This window comes from Engystomops pustulosus, chromosome 2 (assembly GCF_040894005.1).
Source record: "Engystomops pustulosus chromosome 2, aEngPut4.maternal, whole genome shotgun sequence".
NCBI lineage: Eukaryota > Metazoa > Chordata > Amphibia > Anura > Leptodactylidae > Engystomops > Engystomops pustulosus.
Genome location: NC_092412.1, coordinates 112495931 through 112508115, shown reverse-complemented (window position 1 = coordinate 112508115; position 12185 = coordinate 112495931). Strand labels below are relative to the sequence as shown.

The window sequence follows — 12185 nt, the reverse complement described above, 5'->3', positions numbered from 1 at the left end:
CAAAAAAGGAATAGAGAATGTTTTATGAAATAATTAAAAATGAAACATACAACTGAAAAAACACATAAGATTATGTCATGCTGCTGTCTGAGGAGGACAATAAGATGGAAAGGAAAATACAGACATGGAAAATGAGCCCACCCACCTATTCATACCTACTTGTCTACCCTACCCTAGACACTCTGTGACAACATTACCTTCTTGTGCCAAAGTGAAAACACTGACAAAAAAATGGACAAATGGGGAAAAACCAAGAGGACAATGGAATACAGAATCAATATACAAATGTATGTTCAGAAGACTAGCAAGAGTGAAGTGATGAAAGAATACAGAGTTCTGTAAAAATGCTAGAAAGCAAAGAAGACTTATAGCACTTGGAAGGCGGGAGTAGAGGAACAAGCTATGTTTAATTTAATACCTATCGCTACTGTGGATAATCACTATGACTACTGGCTACTGGGGCAGACACTGAGACTACAGGCTACTGGGGGAATTAATGTGGCTTGGAGGGTTTCCACTGTGACTACTGGGGGAAGGTACTTTATCTACTGGCTATTGGGGGCAAGCACTGGTGCTACTGGCTATTGGGGACAGGCACCGGGACTATTGGCTGCTGTAACTACTGGCTACTATGGGGCAGGCACTGGCTACTACTGGATACTGGGGAGAGGCACTGTGACTAAAGGCTGCCAGGGGCTGGTGCTGTGACTACTGGCTACTGTGGATTTCTGTGACTATTGGCTTCTGGGTGGGGAGGAAGGAACCATTTGCAGGCACTGTGGCTATATTAGATACTGTGGGTGAGTAATTTGACTATATTGGCTACTTTGTGAGGGCACCATTGCTATTTGGCGACTGTGGGGGCACTGTGACTATATTGGCTACTGTGTGGAGGCACCGTTACTATATTGGCTACTGCGTGGGGGAACTGTGACTAAATCTGCAGCGACAAGTTACAGAGACAAGTTGCAGGTGGAAGAAACTGAAATTGCAGCCAAGTAGAAGAAGAAGATAAAATAGTCTCCTCCAACCAGAAGTCATCAGATTTATAGTAGGTTCTGGTATTACAAATAAGCTTACACTTCTCCAATCAATATTTTTTACACAGAGATAAGTTCTATTTTTATGCTATTTTTATACTTAGCTGGGTTCTAGTTGTGTTTTTATGTAATGAGTTTGGTTCTGGTGCTGCATTTACACACTGAACTGGGTTCTTGTGGTGCATTTATTCACTGATCTTGGTTCCACTCACTGTTGAGCTACAGTATAAGCGACTATCCTCCAAGGTGAGTTACACTACAGTACTATGGGTCTGTATATTTTTGTATCATAGCAGTTAAAGAGAGTATATATACGCTTGTTAAGGACAAATAAATGTATGTAAATATTTGATACTCTGATGATCTTGCAAGTTTTCTCAGCTTCAAAGCATGGAGAGGCCTATAATTTGTAGTGTAGTTTCAATTCATTTTTCTGACACAAAATCTAAAAGAAAATTCAAATTGTATAATTTATAAATAACAATCTAATATTTTATTACATGGAATAATTAATTGATACATCCTGTATTTTCCACCAGGTTTTCACACACTGGGGCATATTTATCAATCTGTCTGAAAGTCAGAATATTTCTAGTTGCCATGGCAACCAATCACAGCTCAGCTTTCATTTTACCAGTGCTCATGAATATTTTAAAGAGGAGCTGTGATTGGTTGCTATGGGCAACCAGAAATATTCAGACAGCTTGATAAATCTGCCGCACTGTCTCAGTGTTCTGGGCATGTGGACCCTCTTGACCACTAGGTCGTTCCACAGGTGAGACTAGCCCGCACTAACAGCCAAGGTAGTAATGCGGAACACAGTACAAGCTCGGGGTGACAGCTGGAGAACAGTGGAACTCACGGCAAGAACACAGGAGCTAGCACACAGAACAGGAATGCAGGAACAGACCGGAACACAGGAACGGGAACAAAGGAGTAGGATCAAGGAAACACAGGAACACAGCAACACAGAGGGCTTTCAATTCACTGGTAATGGCTTGAAGATCCGGCGGGGAATGATGGGAGCCGCTGGAGTATGTAGCAGACCCAGAAGTGGCCAGTGCAAATCACCTGTGTGCTGGCCCTTAAATCTCTGAGTGCCGGCGCTTGCCCTAGGGAGCAGGGAAGTGCGAGGGGCGTAGGCCGGACAGGAGCGGAAGCGTGGAGAGGTAAGTTAGAAGAGGGGCATGGGGCAGCTCCACAGAGAGGGGGAGGGGTGTGACCGCGATCTGTGACATGGATAGTGGGGGTACCCGTTACACTCTGCAGCAGGGATATTGGTCAATTCCTCCATACAAATCTTCTCCAGATCTTTCTGGTTGCTGGGCAATTTAAAGTTTCTGCTATCTCCCAAAGATTTTTAATTGGATTCAGGTCTGAAGACTATCTAGGCTACTCTAGGATTTTGAAACTCATTTTACAAGACTACATCATAGTTGCCCTGGCTTTGTGTTTCAGGTCACTGTTATGCTGGTAGACAATGTCACAACTTTTTTTCAATGTTCTTACTGAGGAAGCCAAAATGTTGTGATAGATGACCCCATACATCTTCCCTTCAATATGGAGTAGTTATCCTGCCCCCTTTGTAGGGAAGCACCCACATGCTTGAAGAACGTGATTCTGTTCTTGTGGTTGTACTCTTCTTCCTCCAAATATGGCAAGCGTCATCCAAGTGGTCATTGTTAAACTTCAAACGTGTGTGAACATGTGCTGCCATGAGCACAGAGATCTTCTGTATACTTCAGGACTTAAATCCATGACAACAAAGTGTTTTACTAATATTAATCTTAGCAACTGTGGTCCAACTTGCTTCAGGTCATTGTCCAGATTATCCTGTGTAGTTTTGGGCTTATTCTTTACCCCAAAAGGCTTAATCTTCCATTGAGTCCAATACCTAGGGGCTTCCTCCAATTTCTAATAATTGTGCCAAGAGATGTCGCCTTCTCACTAGTGTCCTTAGACAGATCTTTGGTCTTGGCCATGGTGAAGAGGTTGGAGTTTGATTGATTGAGTGTGTGTTGAAAGGTGTCTTTTATATCAGTAACAATTTCAAACAAGTTTAATTAATACAAGATTCTGAGAGGGCCGATTGTTGGGCAATAGGGGATGGAATACTTTAATACTTTTTAATACAATCAAATGCAAATTGATTACCGTATTTAAGATTCATACAATATGATTGTCTGCCTCTGACTGTTGAAGAGTACCTATGATAAAAATGACAGACCTCTCAAACTGGCCTGGCCCACTTCCCACCCCTCACTACCCACTCACTGCCAGTTTCGCTGGGGAGGGTACTCAATTCCTTGCAGCATGCCAAGAATTGTGACTCTTTCATTGCTTCTGTCTGACCTCTGTGGGCATGGCTATGATTGGCAGAATATTTGACTCTGCAGTATAAGAGCAAGGTCACATGTCCAGATACCATTAAACACAGGAGACAGAACTAGGGAAAAGTTGCAGCTGTTCATAGCGTCAAATAGACAGGGACTTCTCAAGTACCAACTAATGCCCTTTTCAGTGCACTTAGGTAGAGACAGGAGGCTTCTGTGGTTAGGGACATATGAAAATCTGATATATTTCCCCTTTTTAGGGTACTGTGAAGAATTGCATTGAGCTACTGATTCCATCAAAATCTGAAAGGCACTGTCAAAAATCTTCAGTAGGATCAAAATCTTTAAGGCACCAATGCTGTACAGTTTGCCGTTCTATCAAAATCGGAAAGTTACTGTCACATTACAGTTTGCAGTCGCATCAAAATCTTTAAGGCACTTTTGCTGTATAGTTTGCAGTTCCATCAAAATATTAAAGTTGCTGTCACATTTTGAATTGCCATGGCATCAAAATCTGAAAGGTGCTGATGCTGTATTGTTCGCCGTTCCATCAAAATCTAAAAGGTGCCGTTACTTTATAGTTTGCAGTTGAATCAAAAACTGAAAGACTGTGTCGCATTATAGTTTGCAGTTGCCTCAAAATCTTCCTGCATCACCCTGCAATATGTTAAGGGCACAATATCAGTATAGTTTGCCATTCTACCAAAATCTGAAAGCTATTGTCTCATTATAGTTTGCTGTTGCATCAAAATATTGAAGGAGCTGTTGCTTTATAGATTGCTATTCCATCAAAATCTAAGGGGTGCCGTTGCTGTATATTTTGCAGTTCCATCAGAATCTGAGAGATGCTGTGGTATTATAGTTTGTAGTTGCATCAAAATCTGAATGGGCTGCTGCAGTATATTTAGTCATTCCTTCACAATCTTAAAGGTGCTATCACTGTATAGAGTACAGTTCCATCAAAATCTGAAAGATGCTGTCGTGTTATAGATTGACGTTCCATCAAATTCTTAAATATGCTTTTATTATAGTTTGTCATTTTTATCATAATTTGAAAGTTGCTGTCACTGTATAAAATGCAGTGACAGCAACTTTCAAATCAAAATCTCAAAGGTACTGTCACATTATTGTTTGCAGTTGTACTGTTACAGTTTAGTTTGAAGTTCTATCAAAATATGAAAGGCACTGTTACAATATGGCGTTATCATCACTAAACATATTGGTGGCGTATCGGAAGTAGTGCAGCATGGCACAAATGTCTCTCAGATAGGCCCAGTGGTTGTTGGTAAAGAGCTGTTGGTCACTATTTCAACTCAACTGATTGTTCTAGAGCTGCAACGCAAGTATTGTCTGCTGCTGCTCAATTACCCTTTCTAATGTATGCAAAGTTGAATTCTACAGAATTGGTAAATCCCATATAAGGCTGTGGGTGGAAAGGCCAAAGTACAGATCTGTATAGTTGGCCAGGATCCGTTGCACCACCAAGTACAGCAAATGAACAAGGCATGGGATGTGGGTCAAGATGGTTTTCTTTTAAATAGTTTTGTTTTTTGTAAAAAAAAAAAAAAAAAGGGTTCTGTTTTTCCAAAAACTTTGTTTTTACACAAAGTTTCTTTTTTTCTAAAGAGGTTCTGGGTTTTTTTTTTTGTTTTTTTTTAAAAAAGCTTCTGTTTTTGTAAATAGTTTTAGTGGATCCATGGAGTTACTCTAGGGGTCCGACGGGAAATTTTTCCAACTTCACACGGTATGTGGTCTTTTGTCTAGACAGATGTGTTTCAACGCGGCCTGCTCCAATTTCTCCATTGCTGTACTGAAACTGGTGGTGACACTGACTAGATGAGGAGGCAGAAGAAGAGAAAGCAGAGGAGGTAACCTGAGGCAATCCTTGGTGGTGGAAGTATATGAACCCCAGGCTTTTCTGCTTAGGGCACAGATGCCACTACATTAACCCAGTAGGCAGTTAAAGAGATGTTACATCCCTGTCCATGTATCAGTGGTTCACCTTATGACTAATGGCATTGCATAGTGCACACCGTATTTTGTCCAAGACCAGTTGGTGCAGGTCAGGGAAGGCCATTCCGGAAAAGTAGTTGTGGCTGGGAATGATGTATTGTGTGACAGCCACCACCATGAGATATTTAAAGCTTTCCAGAATTTTAGCTTTTCAAAGGCCAGCAATTCTGTCACAGTCAGGACCGTCTTATGGATGAGATGGGCAAAACAGCTGACTATAAACAGCTGAACACTTCCTAGGTGTGAGAAGGCTTGATTATAGTCTTGGTTGTGGAGTCACATCCTCCCTTTGCAGGGAAACAGGTAGATTTGTCACTTGATAGGTGGTGGTAGAGGCTTAGACAACTAAAGCAGCAGAGGGAGCCTCAGATGTTTCCATGTACTTTTTGCCAGAGGGCTGGTCATACATGTGCTACTCATATCATTACTTACTTCAGGGACTGGCAGTACAGCATATAAATGACCTGGCCTCTTTTGTGAGCTCAGTAGTGGGCACAGCGAGCAGTAACAGGCCACATTGTGGCTATGGCCTGCCTAATGCGCCTATGGCCTGCCTAATACTGTTCTGCCCTCCCAAATAAGTCTATTGCAACATGAAAAATTTGTTAGGTAACACAATAATGTGACACTAAAAGGGGCTGACATTTTTTATCAGCCTTCTGTTTTGTGGATCCTGAAAAACATAAGGCTCACAAAAACTACTGATAAGCAGACTCATTGGGGTTCAAGAAAACCCCAAAAACTGAACCCAAACCCCATTAATTAATTCCTGTAAACCTGCAAATCAACTGTGACAATGCTAGCACCGATTGTGCCTGCAGTTAAAAAATAAAAATTCATCCTCCTTGGTAATCACCTTGTGGCTTGATCACCTTGTGAACCTAGTATACCGTATTTTTCGGACTATAATGCGCACAAAAAATTCTATGATTTTCTTAGAAATCAAAAGTGCGCCTTATGGTCCGGTGCACCTTATATATGAAACGGTTGCTTTAACTCCGGGTCATGCCAGCAATATCCTGCCAACATTCTGCACACACTGTATAGGGGCACAATACCCCACACTGGCACCTGAAGTGCCCTGGCGCCGTGATGCCAACATCATGCCCCTCGGTGCATTGGAGCAGGGCAGTAGCGGCCAAAACCCTACATGGCCGGCAGTACCAGAGGGGGACTCAGCAGTGACTGGAGGAGGCAAGTCGGATGAGCTTACGTGGGTCCCCGCTACCACTCACAGCAAATCTCCAGCGGGAACTGAAGACCACGCCTGGCACGAACCACAGGCGCCGTAGTGCGAAAACAACATAGCTTCCCCCATTGCAGCCCACACGGACCACCTTCTAACTCAAGAAACTGCCTGCGCCTTATATTTTGGTGCGCCTTATATATGCACCTAGACGCCTTGGCAGGCCTTTATTCATAATGCACCTTATAATCTGATGTGCCTTATTGTCAGAAAAATACAGTAGTTGAAATGCAAGGATCCTTTTTCCCCCTGGCAGGAGGCATATGTCCAATTTAGTAAAATTGAAGGAATCCAACATTTGTTCTAAAAAATCATTTTAACTTGCCACTTTAGCCTGGTTAACTATTAAACAGGGTGTAAGAGGGTGCATGAAAAAAATATAGAAAATTATGTATATATATTTTTATACAACAATCTTAACCCCTTAGCGCTCAGCACCGTACTAGTATGGCGTGGGCTCCCGCTATTAGTGCTCAGTGCCGTACTAGTATGGTGCTGAGACGATGCCGGTTCAGCTCTGCACCTGGTCAGAGTGGGCTTCGATCGCAGGTGTTTAGCTCGTTAAATGCCAAGGGCAGCACGACCGCGGCATTTAACTTGCCTTTGTGGGGTCTTTCCCACATGATCATCCCCCCACATTAGGGTTTTATTTGGCAAATTAAGTAACAGAGTTCAAAAATTATAACCAATTATAACCATATAAAGCGACGCATGTCTCAATACAAAATTCCTTAAGCTAAAAAATGGCTGCATCCTCAAGGGGTCAATCAACCCTTTTTCCCAAAAATAAAAAAAGGAATATTATCAGAGTTGTTTAAAAATCTCTTAACTGTTTTTTTTATAATTATATTTTTGCCGCCTCCCAGTTCATTGTCAAGTGCAATTTCTATTGAAAAAAAATTCCTTCTTCCAGCCCAGAAATCAAAAAACGTATTTTTCGGACAATTAGGCGCACCAGATTATAAGGTGCACCATCAATAAATGCATACTAAAATGTCTAGGTTCATATATAAGGCTCACCAGAATAAAAGGTTTAAGGGTATAAGTATAAGGATGAATGACCAGCATGTGGCAGACCCAGATCTGCTCTGCAGTGTAACTGATGGACTGTATTTTTCGAACAAATAAGAAGTCTTTCATGACCTTATGGGGGAAAAAAATTTAAAAGAAAACCTGACCCTATGTAAATAAGAAAAAGTATGCTGCCACTAACAGACACCTAGGTGTGCTCCATTAATAAAAATTCAATGACTGGGAAATATTTTCACCAATATTTAAAAAGAACACCATGCTACCAAAGCTAAGAGTAGGTTTGCATACATTTTTTTTAAAAAATTCACAATTCATCATGACAACAAAAACTTAGCTATACTGTGGTTAACTACTACAGGAGAGAGTTAACTATACAGTGAGTCAGTTAACATTACTTTACTTTTAATTAATATATTAAATTTAAAAAAATATGTACTATTTTGTATGTGGTCTTAGAAAAGCATTTTGTTGATAAATTTTATTTCAATAATAACACCCTTTTGAAGAAAGTACTTCCATATCTCCTGTCAACTTCTGCAGTAAATTATTCTAATTTTATTGGCTTAAACTGAATCTACTAGATGAAAAGCCCTGAGCAAGATGAAATGGCGAGTTCAAACACACACATATTTAATACATGTATAAAATATTTCACTTTTGATTTAATTAAACAAGCATTTGTGGCAACTCTAAAGATAGATGAAAAGCACAAAGAAAAAATGAAAAACTGCAATACAGTTTGCTCCCTTTTATTTCATGACCTATTTTCCAAGAATTCTGAAGGAAAAATTACATGCTTTGTTATATTTTTCAAAATATTTTCCAATTTTTTCCAGTTTTGAAGATTTTTTTAACATAAGCAATATTTATTATAATGAACCAATCTATTTAATTAACATTATAACTGTCAGTAGTCTCATACATGTTGAAATTTGCTCTGTGATGTGTCTTTTCACAGAAATATCTTTTAAATTCTTGCGAGCAGGGGCCTCACTTCCATTGTTTCGTATGACTATGTTTTTATTTTACTCTGCAATCTCTTTTTTGTTGCTGCACATGCACCCCATGAACTGTTAAGCACTCTGAAATATTATGTCACTACATAAATAAAGATTTATTATTATATTAATAAAAATGAAACAATATTTTTATTTGTTTATTTATTTTTGTTGTATTATATACTTTATTATCAAAGCTTAAAAATATTGTAACATGTCAACAATATAGAAGATTTTGTACCATTCTCAGGTTTAAGAGCTGGTCAGATAATTGCACAGGCTTGTAACATCTGTGTCCGCTTCATCCTCTGTCTGTAGAGTACGGCTGAGGATGCACTGATTTTATCTTTGCGTTTTACTCTGCCATTGTTATTGTGAACAGGGGTTTATGTTTGCTGGCTGTGCTGCTTGAATTGCATCACACCCATTACTCTGCAGCTCTGCTCCAGTTCACTAACAGTTAAAGGAACACCCCAGCCAAATTTGAATCATTGAATAATGCATAGTGTAGTGCTTGAAGCAAAGAACATTACTAGGTTCCAGCAAGGTTCTAGGAATACAACAAAAAGGATCATGCTCCTCTCTTCATTCATTTCACCATGTATTATTCAAATAATTAGTTTTGACTGGAGTGTTCCTTTAACCTGCTGTGATGGACAGTATCCTTATCAGATCAGCGTTGGAATAAGGATTCTGACATCACATAAAAGGTCCTGGAAACTTATCCTCAGTGCTTGTTATAGGTCACACTTGTGTATATTGTGCCTGCTTCTATCTAGAATCTTCTGACCCCTTGGCTTGTCTTCCTGGTTATTCTTTCTGTATATCGATTTGGTACTTCATTGTCTACTAGGTTTTGACTCGGCATGGCATTTGGGCATTTGTTTGTCCTGTATTTGTCTCTTGTCATCACGTATATACATGGACTGTTGCCCAGTTACTGACCACTTCATAGGGTAAGCAGGGACCATCAAGTGGGTTCAGTTTTAGGGCTCACTATCTGTGTCCATTTTTCTATTCTCAGTCCCAAGTACAAAATAAAATCCCCTCCCCACCAAGTGGTTTCTGAGCTGGCTGACCAGGCCGATGCTATTAAGCAAGCCAAGGCCAAATCTGCTGCAATATCTCTTGATGCCCAGCATCATAAGGTAAAAATCTTGCTCCCACATTGTTTCTCCTCTTGATCGTGAGAAATATGAAACTTTACAAGAGTCATTTTTACTAGATTTTCAGGTAATAATCTCTGTGTTTTTCAGTGAGATCCCCAGTTCTAGACCCTGAAACTTCCTCCTGGAGCAGAAGGAATGGTCAACCCTGGATTAATTTTTCAGATCCTTGGGGTTCATTTATTCTGAGGCAGGCAATATAGCACGTTCAGGGCCCCAACTCCTGTTACTCCAAGTCAAACACACTGATGAGAAGTATTGCATTCAATTTCACAAGCAAAGTGACTCTGAACCAGTGTAAAACCTCCTTGAAGGCATTGTTTAATAGGGAACTTTCCAATTTAGTTAACGATACATAGGTTGGCCATCCTAGAATTTTAGAACAAAACATGGTCCATTGACCACAGACATAGGGAAAGACCTAAACTTAAAACAGATACTTATGAACCTATGCAACTGGGTACTATGGATGCTAAGGAAAATAAAGAACAATGGGGCACATTTACTTACCCAGTCCTGTCACGATCCCCGCTGTGCATTGTCTGATGATCATGGACTCTGGCGCGATTCACTAAGATCGTGCACCCGATTACCTGCATGTGTCACTCCCCGGTCAGTTCCGCCAAAGTTCACCTTCTTCTTCCTGTTGCATGTAAGTGTATGTCTTGCGACACAATTTAAATGTTATTTCCCACACTCAGTCCGAATCTGTCGGATGGTCCAACAGCCCGCCCCCAAATTCTGTTGCATGAAAGCCGTTGCGCCAAAATCCGATCGCATGCAACACAATCTCCTTCTAAATGCCTGTCCCAGTGGTGCAATCCCCGAAAACCATAAATGCGCCCGCCAGACCCTTAGTAAATAAGCCCCATTGTTTCAAAAAATCCCTGTGTCCATACTGTAAGAAACTGGTCCATGTCCTCCAGAACTGCTCCGCCTGTCCTAGACCATCGTCTGTGAACCTTTATTGCCCTCTAGATTTTAACTTGACTTTTTTTAATAGCTTGTTTTGTTCTTGTCTGTTGCTATCGTTTAGAGTTAAGTGGGGACTGTCGTCCAATCTCTGGCCATTACTTAAGATGGTTTCCAGTAATTACCGTACATATTCGAGTATAAGTCGAGCTTTTCATCACAGTTGTGCGCCGGTCGGGCCATGCGCACAGAGCTGTCGTAGAGTTGGCGCCGGCCTGAAGAAAGAAGAGGTGCTGTCGCGGACCCGCCGCGGATATGGAGATAGAAGAGGAGCTGCAGAAAACATGAAGATAGAAGAGGAGCAGCCCAGGCTGTCGTAAAGGTGAGTATGTCGTTTTTTATGGGCTGGTTATATACTACAGGGGCTGGTGATTATATACTACAGGGGGGCAGGCAAGCTATATACTACAGGGGGCAGGCAAGCTATATACTACAGGGGGCAGGCAAGCTATATACTATAGGGGGGCAGACAGGCTATATACTACAGGGGGCTGGCAGGCTATATACTACAGGGAGCTGGCAGGCTATATACTAAAGGGGGCAGGCAGGCTATTTACTACAGGGGCTGGTAGGCTATAAACTACAGGGGGCTGACAAGCTATATACTACAGGGGCTGGCTGGCTGGCTATATACTGGGGGCTGGGCTGTGACCAATGTATTTCCCACCCTAGGGTTTTACTCGAGTCGATAGGTTTTTCCAGTTTTTTTGTGTTAAAATTAGGGGTCTCGGCTTATAGTCGGGCCGGCTTATACTCAATTATATACGGTAAGTAGGAACTGTCTGGTGGGTTCAGTTTTATGGCTTACAGTCTGTGTCTGTTTTTCATTACACAGTCTGCCTTATTACAGGGCTTCTTTAAAAATTTGCTTAGGCATCTTTATTATGCACAATATCCTCACTGCATCTCACACTTATGTGAATCTTTCCTCCTCTTCCCTTAAGTTCCTAGTGCTAGAAAAACAGGACTAACCTTTGTTAATGCAACAAAGATTGTTCCTATCCATGTGACTTGGTCTCAACATGTCCGTACAGAAGTTCTAGCCATAATATACTGCCTGACATGACTGTGAAGCTGTCAAACCCTAAACAGTTGCCAGGACAACTTTGTTACAATCCACTGTGGCTTTTTACTTACTGACTTCTCAATTGTATGTGTAAATGATTTGTAATTGGTATACGTTTCCTTTTTTATTACATTTGTGATGTGTTTTATGGTAAGAACCATCTTAGAGCCCAATAAATACCATATCTAATGATTACTGTGGCACTATATATGTATTAATTAAGACATATACAGTGCCCTCATGATTAATATATTAATAATATATCTATATATACATGGATACAGCTACAAGACAATCTTACCTCTATTTAAACCTCGCG

At 40.8% G+C, this 12185-nt stretch overlaps 1 protein-coding gene across 1 annotated transcript in view; it reads right to left on the bottom strand.

Moving 5' to 3' along the window:
* The window catches only part of ZPLD1 (zona pellucida like domain containing 1), a 120257-nt gene that overhangs the window by 60310 nt on the left and 47762 nt on the right, over nucleotides 1-12185 (bottom strand). The window lies entirely within an intron of this gene.